Source organism: Pangasianodon hypophthalmus, chromosome 4 (genome assembly GCF_027358585.1).
Source record: "Pangasianodon hypophthalmus isolate fPanHyp1 chromosome 4, fPanHyp1.pri, whole genome shotgun sequence".
NCBI classification, from domain to species: Eukaryota; Metazoa; Chordata; class Actinopteri; order Siluriformes; family Pangasiidae; genus Pangasianodon; species Pangasianodon hypophthalmus.
The window spans coordinates 12090165-12105842 of NC_069713.1; positions in this window are offsets into that span (position 1 = coordinate 12090165).

Genomic DNA, 15678 nt, shown 5'->3' on the forward strand with positions numbered 1-15678 from the left:
TGCATGTCTATAGTATTTAAAAACATTTGCACATTATGTTTACTAAACCAGTGCAAGAAAAGCACAGGAATGAATGCTTCATGCCCTGATGCATGTGGACCACAACGCTTTCGGTGTAAAAAGGGCTTCACACTGATGATACTATTACGTGAAATGCATCTCCTTTATTCATCAGTGCATAGATGACATTTCTAAGATATTAATTATACTAAATGACGTGGAATGGCAATAATTGCTGTAGTAATAGTTTTGGTCCAGTTTGAGGAAAACTGTTCATGCAGATAATTTTTTTTCAAAAACATGAAAAACCTATAAAACAGTGCATTAGTAAAGTAGTTACTAAAATAAATGGAAATCACAAGGCTTTTTAACAGTATTTGGCTTGTTGTCAAGACACAGTGTCAATGAATTAAGGGCAGTGAAGCCTGGGATATGAAGAGAGAGAGAGAGAGAGACTTTCCATCTTAAATACTTCCTGGAGAATTAAATTCAAGAAACACTACTACAAAATTTTCAAGACATTTTCAAGCCAAACTGTACAGTTAAGTCTTTATATGAAGACTAAGCAGGTGAATTTCTCTTAGCCATGTTAGCCACAACCATAACACTGCTGCAGGAAAAGCTGTGAGGTTTATCACTGTGTGGTGCTGTGTGCATTTTGTTTGTGAATGTCAGACAAAAAACAAAATTCTAAACCTTTGCATGAATCTGACATAGTTTAGCTCTTTAACTAATGCAGTAAATCTGGCAGACCAGATTGGCACTCATGAGCAATAGCGATGTCTTAGTCATTGTTTCCAAACACAGTGTTTAGTTGCTGAGTCACTCTAATGAAGGTGGTACGATGACTCAGCTCCTTCAGCTTAGCAGCTCCTACATAGGTGCAGGTGGAGCGAACTCCACCCAGTCCGTCCTTCACAGTGACCTCCACTGGCCCTTTATAGGGCACCTCCACTGTCTTCCCCTCAGACGCCCTGCATCCACACGAGAGAGAGAGAGAGAGAGAGAGAGAGAGAGGGAGAGAGAGAGACTTGTCTTACCCTCAACAAGGCTCAACACACTCCCTGACAGGTAAATAGTGTACTAATTATTGCAAACTGTGCTGTTTTATAACCACTTTTTGAAAATCACAGGTATCACACTGGGCATCACAGTAGGTTTACCACCTAATATATTAGTGTATGGTATTATTGGCTTGTGCAACAACAGTGAAAAAGAAAAAAGTGAAAGAGAGAGTGAAAAAGAGTTGCTGCGGGCGCCACAGCAAAAAAGGCTGCCCACCGCTCCGGGTGTGTGTTCACGGTGTGTGTGTGTGTGTTCACTACTGTGTGTGCACTTGGATGGGTTAAATGCAGAGCACAAATTCCAAGTATGGGTCACCATACTTGGCCACAAGTCACTTCACTTTCACTCACTTTTCACTCACTATATGAGTGTGAAATGCACATATGTTCAGTGTGGTAGTGAGCTACCTGGATAACATATGCTAGCAATTTAAGAGACAGACCAGAGTTGTGTGAGTTTCGTTTTCTAAACTATCTAATAAAAACAGCTGCTCTCTCTGAAAATCATTTACAGGGACTGATGTCCAAGACAACAGGAATTATCGAATTATAGAATATATCTTTACTGCATGCTGCCTGATATCCTGTCTGATAACATTACACACGTTAAAACACGGTGTAATGACTTTACATTCTGATTTTTCTCTCCTGTACTCAGTATGCTGCCAGTCTTTCTCTCACCTGTACTCTGCTACTCCTCCTGCGTGCTTCTTCATGGCCGTATCAGAGCTCATGCCGTAGAACAGTTTGTACTTTTTGCCGTTTTTCTCAATGGTCTCACCCCCGCTCTCAGAGTGACCTGCCAACATTCCACCCAGCATCACGAAGTCCGCTCCCGCACCTGTCCATCACGCAACACAGCCAATCAAATATAGTGCAGAGTATATTACACATATGGAGCACAAAAAACATGAGAACAGGCAGGTAACAGGCAGGTCTACGTGGTACTTGTTCTTGGCTTTGGTAGTTTTGCAAAGGTGTCACCTAGTGATCGTAATCTCACATCGGATAACCTATACGTCCACTATGACATCTCGTTTGTTATCAAATGCGTTGCTGGTCCTCCACTTAGCTGGAGAATCTGTTACCTTTGTAACCTACCATTTTATATTCTTATTATGTTTGGCATTTGAGAGGTCAGTTGTGTGCCACATTCGTACTGGTCCAGAGCACCTGCCCCTTCCCCTTTCCTTAACCACAGTCTACAGTAAGTTGGTAATGCACCAATCCCCAGCTCTAGGGCAATTCTGAGTTTCTAAACCCCTTTATCCAGTTGCAACAGCCTAGAAACAGAAGATGGGCATCCATCCAGTTCCACTGTTTGCATGCCCACCTCAGCATTTTCCAAGACCTTTTCTCCACTTTGGTTATAGATGTAAGACACTATTGTGATATTGTTGGGTCACAATAAATGCTAACTCGTAATATCTTTGGGGTTTTCTGGATGTAGAGCTTGCCACATAGCTTTAATTTCGAGAATGCTGATACGCAATTGAAGTTCGCAGCTTACTTTGTCACACTTTCTCCAATCTAAAGCCCTTACATATACCCTCCTAGACCTGCCGGGAGGCGTTTCTTGTAACAATTGCCCTTTATGCAAACAGGACACCCAAAGTCATGCCCCAAAGGAGGAAACTTCTGCTAATAAAACCTCGAGTTGTGAGCACATGGTCTTGTCACCATTTCTAACACATGCCTTTGTGTCATGGCTGAAAAGCAGGAGTTCCCTGCACCATGATCTTACCTAGATATACAAAGCCTGTGCATGGCAACCTGCCCACTTGAAATTCCTCAGTTGCAGCCATAATCACACATGCTCTGACATGTCAGTACAGTCTCATGTCAGTGAATCTGTGTGCTGTGCAGGTCAGCATGTAGTGTTTCATCCCAAGCAATGGTACTCGTGTCTCCATTAGAGGAATTGGAGCCAAGCCCAGTGGCCCAGTATCCACCAGTGACACAAAGATATCATCACATTTTCTATCAATAAATATGGTGGACCGTGATTACACTGTGGAACCATTGTCCCATGCACACTGCTAGTTCCTCAACCCTTGGCTGTCGCAGCAGAATAAGCCCTTTCTTTTTTCTTCATGGAAGCCAAAACACCAATCAAACATAATGTTGTAGTGGACTTTTACAGACAACCTACCAAGACAAGTATAAAGGCAAATCTAAAGATAGTGTTCTCTTATCTTTCTGAAGCGTTAGGATACATATCGTAGAACACAAAATCTATCCCGTTTACACTAATATTTTTAATAGTAGCATTTTGAGATCAAATTATTTTAATAACTGCAAGCAAAATGCTACTACTGTGTAATAAACAGATCGAGTCATATTCCAGAACAGTGAAACATACCTCCATCCTGGGTGAGAAACCATAAAGAAAATGATTAAAATCTAGCAAAAACATCTGTTCTCCCACATAAATGCCTTGGTTCATTAATGTGGACTAAGCAGACAACTGTAGCTCACAGAGATGATGTGTCCATCCAGGCCATGTGCAGCATCAGCACACTCAATTACAGCACTCAGCTGAGGGTAGCCCACACCTGTCTTCTTACGGGTTGTAAACACTGAACCTACACAGAAAAACCAGCATATATGATATACGTCAGATAAATTTTATATGTCATAAATGATATATGTCAGGTAAATTAAGACACATACATGATAAATGACAACACACAGATACCAGTGGATGATGTTTATATGACATTAACCAAAGCTGTTTAACCCAAAACCACTTGTTCTTCATAAGAATTGAGTGGGATGATTTTGTGTTATCACCTGGACCGATGCCCACTTTAATGATGTCGGCACCAGCGAGAATCAGCTCCTCCACCATCTCTCCCGTGACCACATTACCAGCCTTGACAGAAGTTTACAACTATGTTTACAACAATCCCACTGTCTTATCAACCATACACATACATTCTACCTCACTATCTGTCTCTATAAACAGTGTGCTGTGTTTGCCAGACAGGGTGAACCACTGACCATGATGGTGTGTGAAGGGAACCTCTGCCGCACGTCCTTGACAAAATGCACAAAGTGTTCTGAATATCCATTCGCTACGTCGACACAAATGTATTGTATCTGTGGCACAGCTGCCAAAATAGCAACGAGTCTCTCAAAATCAGTCTCGCCTGTTCCAGTGCTGACGGCCACGCTCTGAAGACAGACAGAGAGAAACACAGACAGAAAGAGGAAATGAGACCTTCAGCATTATAGTGTAATCATGACAAGGTGGTGTGATGAGGCCCACTTCAAAATAGAATTACTGTTATCATCCTGAAGTTAATTATTTTCCATTCACATCCCAAAGTGTTTTATTGCTTTTATACTACAGAAATTTTTTTTAAACAAACGATATGTCATACTTTTTATCCATTTATAGTTACATATAATGTTGTGGCATGTCCACAAAACAAGTTAATTACTGTTATCACCCATGTTATAACAGACAGACAGTTCCCAAACAGTTCCCTCACACAAGCTTGCTGTCCATTCAACTTTACCTAAAATGAAACCACATTTACCACATTACAGATATTTTAATTAATTATGCAAGAACTACAAAAATAGTGTGTGTTTATCATGTTTGTATGTCATTATTAGTTACCTTATCTGTAATGATTTTAGTAGAATGTTACAGCCAAATGTAAGTGTAAGAGTTGTTTTTTTTTTTTATTATTTACACTTACTATTAATGATGACCTCTGCCTCCATCATGTGATGTTTTTGTTGAAGTCTGCAGTAAAATCTGTTGGAGGCGCTATGATCATAAACAGTGATGCGGCATTTCACACTGAAGCCCTCAGTGTCTCTGTGTATCTGTGTATCTTCAGCAGGCAGAGTGGCTCCTTCTCTGTCCAGCCACAGAACCTCAGGTTCAGGTTTCCAGCCTCTGGACTCACACACTAGATTAATCCCTCCTGAGTTATCACAACTCTCCATCATGATCACCGAGTGGCTTCCCAGGACTACAGTCATTAAACAAAAAATACTGTTTAAATGTAAGCTTTTAACCTAAAAGCTCATTTTCAGTTTAATGATGTAGTCTGTTCTGTCTTTTCATGGTCAAAAATCCACAGTTAAGCTGATGCTAAATATTAAGAAACAAGACAATCAACATTAATTGTTGCTATCTGAAATAGGTTATTTCTTTCCTACCTCTATTCTAATAAATCTCTTTTGCTGGATATAGGGTCAGGTCAGCCACCACTGACAATACCACTGACAACTCCATTCCATTTAAACAAACATATGGATACTGATGAGATGCAGCCCAGTCAGTTGGGGGGTGGGAGGTGGTGGGCTTTCTTCCTAACGCAAAGTGATCATTGATGATTTTTATGTGAGGCATGACATTTTTTTGGTCATGATTTGTGCATCTTTGGGCTGACTTTGTGATGATTTGTGCACAACAGGAGACAATAAACAGATCAATCAAAGTAACACTCATAGCATCTACAGCGTCTCACATCATCCACATATATTCATCTGTTTCCTAACAACTCATCAGGAGATCATAAACAAACAGTTTGCCTTCATAGAGATTGCTGCTTTGCTTTGCCTGTTTTAAAAAGGACAATGAGTGGAACAGATTTTTGCAGGATTCAGATTGGGCATGATGACGTGGTGTACATATTCTGTGTTTATCATAGGTTAATAAAGTTAACACATAACCATCTCCACAGACCTTGATGTCATGTTGTAACACCAAGTTATTAAGAAAAATACATGTGAGGTAAACATATCATCTAAAATTGGATAAAAACAACCATAAATTATTATTTAAACAGTATAACAACATTTATGAACTATTACAGAGTATTTTGTTTGAAAATATCTTCATTATTTTCATTGATAAGCAGGCTGGGTAAAAACCAGCTTTAGAAAATAGACATCCAGAGGGAAAAAAATGCTTCACATGTGTGATAACATGCCAAATCTAGGTACATGTTGTTGTGGTTGTGTGAAAAATAAGACTGTTATTGGTGCTGACTGAAGCACACAATAGAGACACAATAAAATAGACAAGTATATGCAAACTGAAGAAGATTATTAGGAAAGATTATTTACTGGCTTTGTTCCACATCTGCCAAGGAGTGCAATAAACTCGAAAATGAGAAAGTGAACCACAGTTAAATCAAATCATACAGTGCATGAATATCTTCTATATATATTCCTGAAACACGTATTCAATGATGCACACTTTAACAATGGACCCTGACTAGGTATTGTGACGAAACCCAGATAACCAAATTATGTTGTCATTACATAACCACAACATTTACTGATTACCAAAGTTTTGTCATAACAACATAACAACTTATGTTGTGACAGCTAGAAAAGTGAAAATCCTAGACAGGTAGTAGCAATGTTACTCAGCAGCATTGTGCATTGGTACTAGTTATGTTGTGGCAACGTAACTCCACAACATTATAAATCAGCATGTTAGAAATGAGGGGAAAAAAATGGTAATGAAATTATCAGACTGGAGCGTAGTTGCTACATCACCAGTTGGTAAGTCCTGTACTCACCAATAAGGATGAATAAATGAGCTACTTGCACAAAAGTTTCTGCATTATATTTACCACAGGTACTGCAGTTCCAGTTCTTTCACTACAGTCGGAAATACAGTCTGTGTCTGCAGGAGTTCCCGAATGTCAATGATGTTCGTCAGATATGCAAGAATACTTGCAAAGCCCCTTCTAGTAGGCTTCAAACTGTACGCTTTGTAATAAATTCTTACCTTCACAACTAGGACGGCAGGAAAATAGCAGAAATGAACACCTAAGCTAATGTGAGCCCACATTATTTTTTTTTAGTCATTGTTGAAAATATTCTGTTTTAAATACATTATTGTGGACACTCACTTTGATCACAACAAACTAGTACTGATAAATGTAAACAATGCTACTGGAAATGGGAGAACTGCACAATTTCAAAACAGAAATGCATCACAGCAATGAGTGCAAGTAGACGACTGCACAACTGGTACATAATGTGTTAGCTGGGAATACATTGGAAAATTGTTCAAAATCCTACATTATATAAAATAAACACCAAATAAACCTCTAACAGCTTTAGCTAATTCAGATTTGTTTCATTTGTTCCATAGTTGTTTCTGACACCATAATTAATTTTATTTCATCCTTTTAAATATTGATTTGCTGAGCCATGTTTTAGAAGTACACTGCCACCCTGTGAGTGTATGTCTGAGTGACTCCTGTGCATGGGATCATTTTGTCAGTGAGTGAGTGAACACCCATTCTAAACCCTCTCAATACAATGAAAGACTACAGACTTTTAAAGTGGTTTATGTACAAACCAATATATTAAGAGAAAAGAACATTTATAGTAGTATAACTTTCTCTTCAGTGAAGAAATGGATCTTACCCTCGACAACGATACGAACAGTGATGTCATCAAACCAGGACTTGTCCTCAATGAAACACTCATATTCTCCTTCATCAGAGACTCGGAGAGCTGAGAGTTTGAGTGAAGCGTTGCCTTTCTGCAGCTCCTCTTTAAACAGCAATATTCTTCTTCTGTAGGACTGAGCCTGCTTTTGATTTCTGTCTTCATGATCCTCATAGAGACGCACTAATGAGTTCACTACATCTAAAACTGTTTAGCTCTCTGTAGCAAGCAGTCAGAGGTTTCTCACCTGGTGGTCCTGCAGGGGGTTACCAGGTCAGATGAGTTAGACTGAGACATGCATGAGCGGGTTAGCAGCAGGAGCTGCTTGTGTTCTGTAATACAAATGTGGTTATGAGTTATAACTCTCCGTGTACGTAGTCTAATGGGTACACTGCACGAGAAGAAACACTACAGTCTGGCACCAACAACCATGCCACAGTTAAAATCACAGAGATCACATTCTTCCCATTTTGATGTTGGGTGTGAACATTAACTGAAGCATGGTTTTACTGCCACATGATTGGATGATTGGATAATTGCATGAATGTGCAGGTGTACAGGTGTTCCTAATAAAGTGGATGGTGAGAGAATTTGGCCGTCCTTTCTCAGATCAGTGCTTTGGCCTTTTTGATCTTTTTTTTTTTTGCTCTGATCTGCACTGTCATCTATGGGGCTTTATACAGACAGAAGTATGGCTTTGGAAATCATGCACATTCAACTGAATGCACAACATATGAATTTTAATAAAGTTGTAGGAACATCTGAAGGATGATGGAATGTGGAAACAGGATGCACATGGGCTTATTTTAAAGGCATAGCAAAGGATATGATTGCTTGTGCTTATTATGCTTATTTGTTTGTTTGTTTGTATTATCTATTATTATCTATTATTCTCCTTTTCATTTTTGAATACATTCTCAAATATATAAATCTGCCTACACTTTTTTGCTATGTCACATTTTTAGATTTTTAGGTTAGACTTGTAGATTTATGAAGGAAAAAATAATTTAAGAGTCATTTCTTAAGAGTAAGCTGGTATCAAAATACTATGAGGAAAAACTGAACATGTCTGACAATTTTTAAGGGCATTTTCACACTTGATCTGAATACTTGAGTCCTTCTCCAGGACAAATTTCAGGCTTATTTCAGGGAGAGGCTCATAATCTCAGATTTGTTTTCACATAGAAGAATTTCCTCATAATTGTAGATCGATTGTGCAATTCCACACATCACTTTTCTGCACAGGTTTGCAAAATAGTGGCACTAAGTTCATCTATTTATTGAAATTTTTTAATTATTACTATTTTCTTTTGATATAAACACACAATCTGAGAAGAATATTGCTATTTAGATGTATGGCGACTGGCAAGTCATCGTGAAGGAATATCTGCAGCTCTTGTAGAGATTTTTAGCCGTGCAGGTCAGCATAAGACGTGTCTTTTTCACTCTGTTCTCAGTGCAGGCACTCACCCCACAATGGTGAGATAATTAATCACATATGAATATTTTATCTCAACACCGATCAACTGTGAAGCTTTGGACTAAAGATGCTCGTATACATATAACAAATTATGAGTTTTCATAAGTTTCTTCTTTGCTCCATATATCAAAAAGTCTTTCTGTCTCCTCCACTGATCATAACAACACCTTCCCCAGTTGTTGACAAGTGTTGTCAAGTTACTTAGCGCTGAGAGAGATCTTCACACACCAGGGTTTGATTAAAGACTGTCACAGACCACCGTTTACAAGAGGACCAGAAATCAGTTCTCCCAAAAACAGCTATTATAACTCAGCTAAACTTACAGCACTCTGAGGGCAAAAACTCTCAAGCTGGAAAGTGATCTTAGAATTCACTGTATATATCACACAGAGAGAGAGAGAGAGAGAGAGAGAGAGAGAGAGAGAGAGAGAGTGCAGGTTTTCACACCTGATTGAGATTCCATAAAGCTGTAGAGAATCAGGAGAGTCACACACAATAACATAATCCCTGAAAGACAGTTTATTATTATTGTTTCAATCTGTTTCATAAGATAAATAACATTTAACAAATTACACATCAGTTCTATTAAAAACTCTGAATACTTACTCATTATTATTGTTAAAGTTTATATTTTCTCAATAAGAAGATGATAAAAAATAAAACTCCTTTGTCCCAAAAATAAAACTCCTTTGTCTACAATTTCATTCTTGGTGTGTTTTCGTTTGTTTAACCTGTTTCTTAAATGCGAGACTAAACACACCTTTTTTCTAATGAAACATGCTAAGATATGAAGTGGTGTTTTTGAGGTGATTCATGTAGCTGCACATTCCAATGACCAGAATTTGGAAAGCGCAATAGTTGGACTTTTATTTATTACTTGTATAAATAACCTGGAAAATATGTGGAATATGATAAAAATGATTGTTTAAGCCACGGCCTCAGCACAAGTGTTTTATGGGGCTGAGAAAACCTGTTTGGAAAACTGCATAACGGTCCAGAGTGCTTGTTTGTGTTTGGCCTCCTGTCAATCATTTTGTAGACACTCCCCAAGGTCTGTGTACCTTTTGGTACAGACTTAATTTCCTTGTGATCTTGACAAAACAAAAAGCTGTGTTTTCACACGACGTCATTTTATCGCGACAAAATCTTGTGCCTTGTGAATGGGACTGGTGTTGCATGCATGTTGGCGTCTTCGCCATCATAAATTTAATAATTGCTCGCTGTAGAGATGGACTTTATCTCCACATTAAGAGAGAGGGGTGTGGACCTGACAGCCTCCTTCTCAAGTGTCAGATACTAATGTGGAAGTTGTCCATCACTGACAGACATACAGCTGTTTCAGCTTGTGTGAGTCCCTGATTAAAGTAAAAGCGAATTTGTTCATCCATGATGCTGTGGGATTGCGCTAAGCTTTTGTTGCCTCCATGACAATAAATACAACATGTTGTTGTGTCGAGATCACGAGAAAAAAAAAATAAAAATAACACATGGCCATATCACTCAGAGAGAAAGTTAGAAGTAACACAATGGCTTTCTGATTTTTTTTCTCTCACACAGCGCACAGCCTCCGTCTGTTCTACAGAAAGTCGCTAAGGTTTGTCCAAAAAGTCGCTAGATTTGTCGCTAGGTGCTGTTTTTTTCCCAAAGAAAAAAAGTCACTGAATTGAGAGCAATGGAGATTCCAGATTAAAATCCAGATTTAAAAAAAAATTAAATATCTGTGTTCGATTTTTTTTTTTCAGTTTTCACAAATTCCGATTTAAATAATTCAGTTTTCAGACATTCATAAATCCCTAAAAAACCACTCTTCCACCAAGACACGGGCCACTGTCTCCGCCTGTTGAACCCGAGTCGGGACTGCCACCGTGAACTTACTAAAAACGTCCGTCATTACCAGCATGTTTTCAAGCCCTGAGTAAGATGGCTCCAGGACTGTAAAATCAAGTGCCACTATCTCATTCGGCCGGGAAGCCAATAGGTGCCCCATATAACTCCGAGCAACTGGAGCCACTTCCTTAGCCTGCTGACACTGTTCGCATTCCTGCACCCAACGAGCCACGTCAGCTGACATCCCTGGCCAATAGCACTGTTGTCGCACCAACTCAAGGGTGTGTTCTGTGTCTTGATGCCCATGGAGCTGATGTAATTGGGTCAGTACCTCAGGTTGTAGCACGGCAGGTAGTACCAGCTGCAGCAACTCTTCACCCCCGTCCGAACGACAGACCCTGCGATATAACAGGCCTTCTTGTTCCTCTAAGCGGTCCCACTGCCGAAGCAGTACCAGCCTAGGTAATGCTCGCCGCTCTTGAAGCCCCGGGCCCTGCCCTCGACGCCAGAACTTGAGGGCTGTACCAATAACAGGATCTTCCTATTGCAGCATCACAAGTTCTGGCCCAGATCGACTTGGCATAGCCTGCACAGCCCCCAACATGGTGGATTTTGATGGACCCATGACCGCTGCACGCCTCAACAGTTCAGGAACTACTGTTCCCGACTGACTGTCCCCCTCAACAGACTGTCCACCAGCAGGCAGCCGCGATAATGCATCAGCATTCTGGTTGGACCTACGTGACCTGTACTGCACCTCAAAGTCGAAGGCCGCCAATTCGGCCTCCCACCGCTGTTCGGTGGCTCCCAACTTCGCAGTGGCCAAATGACTCAATGGGTTATTGTCTGTGCGTACGACGCAGTGATGTCCCAACAGATATTCATGGAACTTTTCAGCCATAGCCCATTTTAAGGCCAAAAACTCCAACCGCATAGAACTATACGTAGCGGTATTTCGCTCAGCGGGCTGAAGACTTCGACTAGCGTAAACCACCGGCCTCACTCTACCATCCACCTCCTGTGAAAGCACCGCACCCAGTCCTACATGACTGGCGTCAATCTCCAAGATGAACGGGTGCTTAAAATCGGCATAGGCGAGTACTGGCGCGGTAATCAATTTCTGCTTCAGAATGTGAAACGCTTGTTCACACTGTTCAGACCACAGTGCCCCCAATCCCTGACCCCGACTACTCGCCTTCCCTCTAACTGCCTCGGCCACCAGTCGATGTAGCGGAGCCGCTACCTGGGCAAACCCTTCTATGAAACCACTGTAGTAACTAGCGAACCCCAGAAAGGTTCGGAGCTCTGATACGGTGGTAGGACAGGGCCACTGGGCTTCAGCCTCGACCTTACCTGGATCTGTAGCTACAATGTTACGTGTCCCAAGTACCGCACCTCTTCCCTAAAAAAGGCACACTTCTCCAACTTAATCTTGAGGCCAGCGGCTCGTAAGCAACCCAGCACCATCCTCAGCCTCTGTAGATGGCTTTGCACAGACGAGGAAAACACAATTATGTCATCAAGATATAACAAGACGGACTGATGTTGCTGGTCGCCAAAGAGCTGCTCCATCAAGCGTTGAAAGGTGCTTGGTGCATTACACAGGCCAAAAGGCATACGGTTCCATTCGAACAGCCCAAAAGGTGTACAAAAAGCTGTCTTATAACGATCAGATTCAGCAACAGGAACTTGATTATACCCGCTGGCCAGATCTAAAGTAGTAAACCAGCGGGATGCTGTTAAAGAATCTAATGTCTCCTCAATTCGGGGCAATGGGAACGCATCTTTCCGAGTCTTAGAGTTAAGCTGACAATAGTCTACACACAAGTGCAGGCTACCGTCCTTCTTCTTAACTAATACCACTGGGGAAGCATAAGGACTGCAGCTCTCCCGGATCACTTGAGTGTCTAAGAGCCAGCTAATATGAGTCTTAACCAACTCATATTCGGATGGCGGAATCCGCCTATATCGTTGTCGGACAGGAGTGTCATCCATCAAGGGAATCTCATGCGACAAGAGGTTAGTACACCCCAAGTCTCCCTCACCTGTAGAAAACACACTCTGAAATTCTCTAAGGAGAGCTCTTACCTCTTCCTGCTCCTCGTCCGACAAGCCAGACAGCTCTACAGTTTCAACTCCATCCCTAACGCAACGGTACTATCACAGGTTACTACCTGAGCATGCACCACCGAAACCTCAGTCAATCCAACAGGTAAATCCACCATGTACACTTCCCGTAATTTCCCAAGAATCGTGGTAGGATATAAAATAGCGTCAAGCACACCAACGTTAATAACGGGTACCGAAACCGTACCGCCACTCACATGCACTAAAGATGGAGTGGCTAGTAAACTGGCAGGCAACCCAGTCTCCTGGGGCTCAAATAGCACAATCCTACCGCTAAACTCAGATGAGCATGTTGCGGTTACAAATTTCAAAGTGCCCCCCGGAACACGACACACTCAACGCCCACGGACTTTTACCTTACCGCCGCATGAGAGAACACCATCTACCCTATGACACTCTTGAAAGGCCTGAGACAGTTACACATCCTGAGTCACGAGTGGTAATTCAAATAAAGTGGATCTGTATTGTCCGAAAAGCTCCTGGTAGCAGCGACTAAGCACATTCATTCCCAAAATACCGGGAATGCTTAGGCTGCCACCCGGAGGATCACGAACCACCAATATTCCACATTTGGACACCACTCGCCCACACAGTTCAATGTCTAATTCTAAGTACCCAATATAAGGGATTTCTAATCCATTGGCTGCTCTGAGCTGCAACCAATGGCATGACTGCAAGCAATCCTGGCCTCAAATTCAAATTGTGACCTAAAGCAGTTCTTTGTAATGGTCGATACCATGAACCCAGTATCTATCAAGCAAGGTACAGAGACACCCCCAATGGTAACTACAAGATGTGGGCATGAGGAGACTAAATGAGATGCCGATTCACCATTAAAACAAACCTGAGAGCCAGACATACCCTCATCCGAACTGTGGCTCCGCAGCCCGGTGGGATCTAGTTTCCCGACTGGTTAGAGCCAGAAACAGGCCTTAAGTCACTGGTTAATGAATTGACATGAGGACGGACTACGGGGCCGGAAGAACGATTTTCCCAATTACACTACCAAGCAAAATGGCCGGGCTGCTGACACCGTCGGCAGATCACTGAAGCGGGACGAGATGGATGACCACAAAATTGGGGACTTTGACTACGGGCAAAAATTTGAGTAAGCTGATCAATCTGCTTTTGCTGTTGAATCAGCATTTCCCATAATTCACCTAATTCTAATGAACGATTCCCCTGCTCAGAACTTAGTCTAGTGTCACCGTGAACCCTGCATTGAACACCGCGTACCAGGGGAACAGATGACTTCGTCCCCGGACACTGCCTGGCATCCCCTCTCATTCCCAACGAATAGCTTCCCCTCGCACTTCCAAAAAAGTTGCAGCAGGCTGGCGCCGTACCAATTGCTTCAATTCCCAACGTAACGCATTATCCAACATGCATTCAACAAATTGGTCCCTCACTATAACGTCAGCGTTTAAAATAACATGCGGTGACCGTCATTTAAGTCTATCAAATAGGACCAACAGCACCAGGGAGAACTCTTGCAACGTTTCCCCCTCCAGTTGGCACCATGAGTAGAAAGCCTCCTGAAGTGTTACATAAGAATCTACACAACCATATAACTCACGCAGCGCCGAAATAATTCTTTCTGGATCATTTTTATCGAGACTTGGTCGATATTTAATTTCATCCCGAGCCTCTCCTTCAAGATTATCAAACAAAAAGAAAGCTTGTTCGGCGACCGTCATAGTCTGCATGCGCATACATGCTTGAGCTTCTTCAACCTACTCTTCAATGCCTATTCCGGACCTACCATTAAATTTTGGACATCGACGCTCTTGGGGAATAAACACAAAACGTTCGATGATACCGACATTTGCTTCGACAGAACGAGGCGTTGCCAGCGGTGACGCACTACTAGAGGCTGCACCAGGATCAAGCAGCTCTACCGGTGGCCTTTCCTGTTGCAGTCTCTCATTATCGGCCTTCGACTGGGCCACGAGATCTCTCATTTCCTGTAATTCAGTCTCCATAGCTAATAGGGACCCACAAGTACATCAAGTACCCAATACACAGATTCATTGTGGCTGAGACAGGTATCAAACAATGATGGAAGGGTTCACAATTTATTCAGAATGGCATACAATAAACTGCAGCATTGATCTCTTTAATATATAAACATTAAAACACCTCACTCATATAACATTATACACATGCACACATTACCACTTCAGAACTGGGGAAATCGTCCCAATAATCCAATAATCACAGCAACCACACGTGCCACCACAGCACCAAATCACCCGTTGTGAACACTGCAAGCCGGCAGCCGCACAACCACCACACACAGAGGACTCTGGCTAATGCTAGCCCCCCAATTCTGAAGGAAAAAAGAAAAAATATAAGACACAACCACACATACACTTAAATAATATCCCCAATAAAGGAACATTTAGCTTGGGCTGTTGGAGGAAAAGAGCAAGTCATACGGCTCACAAAAATTTACAAAGAAAGAAAAATTCAAAATACACAACCACATACACACACGCACACAAAAACACAACCAAATAATACTGACAAACACGTAGCTATTCGCCTAAGGTACCCCTCCTCAAGTCCCACATTCACCGGATGCCTGAAACCATAAAATTTGAATGAATCACCTCAAGCTGCAACGATCGCTCCGATCGTCCAAACAAACCCTTCTTGCTGAAATGAAATGGTCATCCAATTAGCCCCGAACGCATCCACAACCCATGCATGGTTCTGGTAAAAGGTAGAAGGTTGATCGAAGAG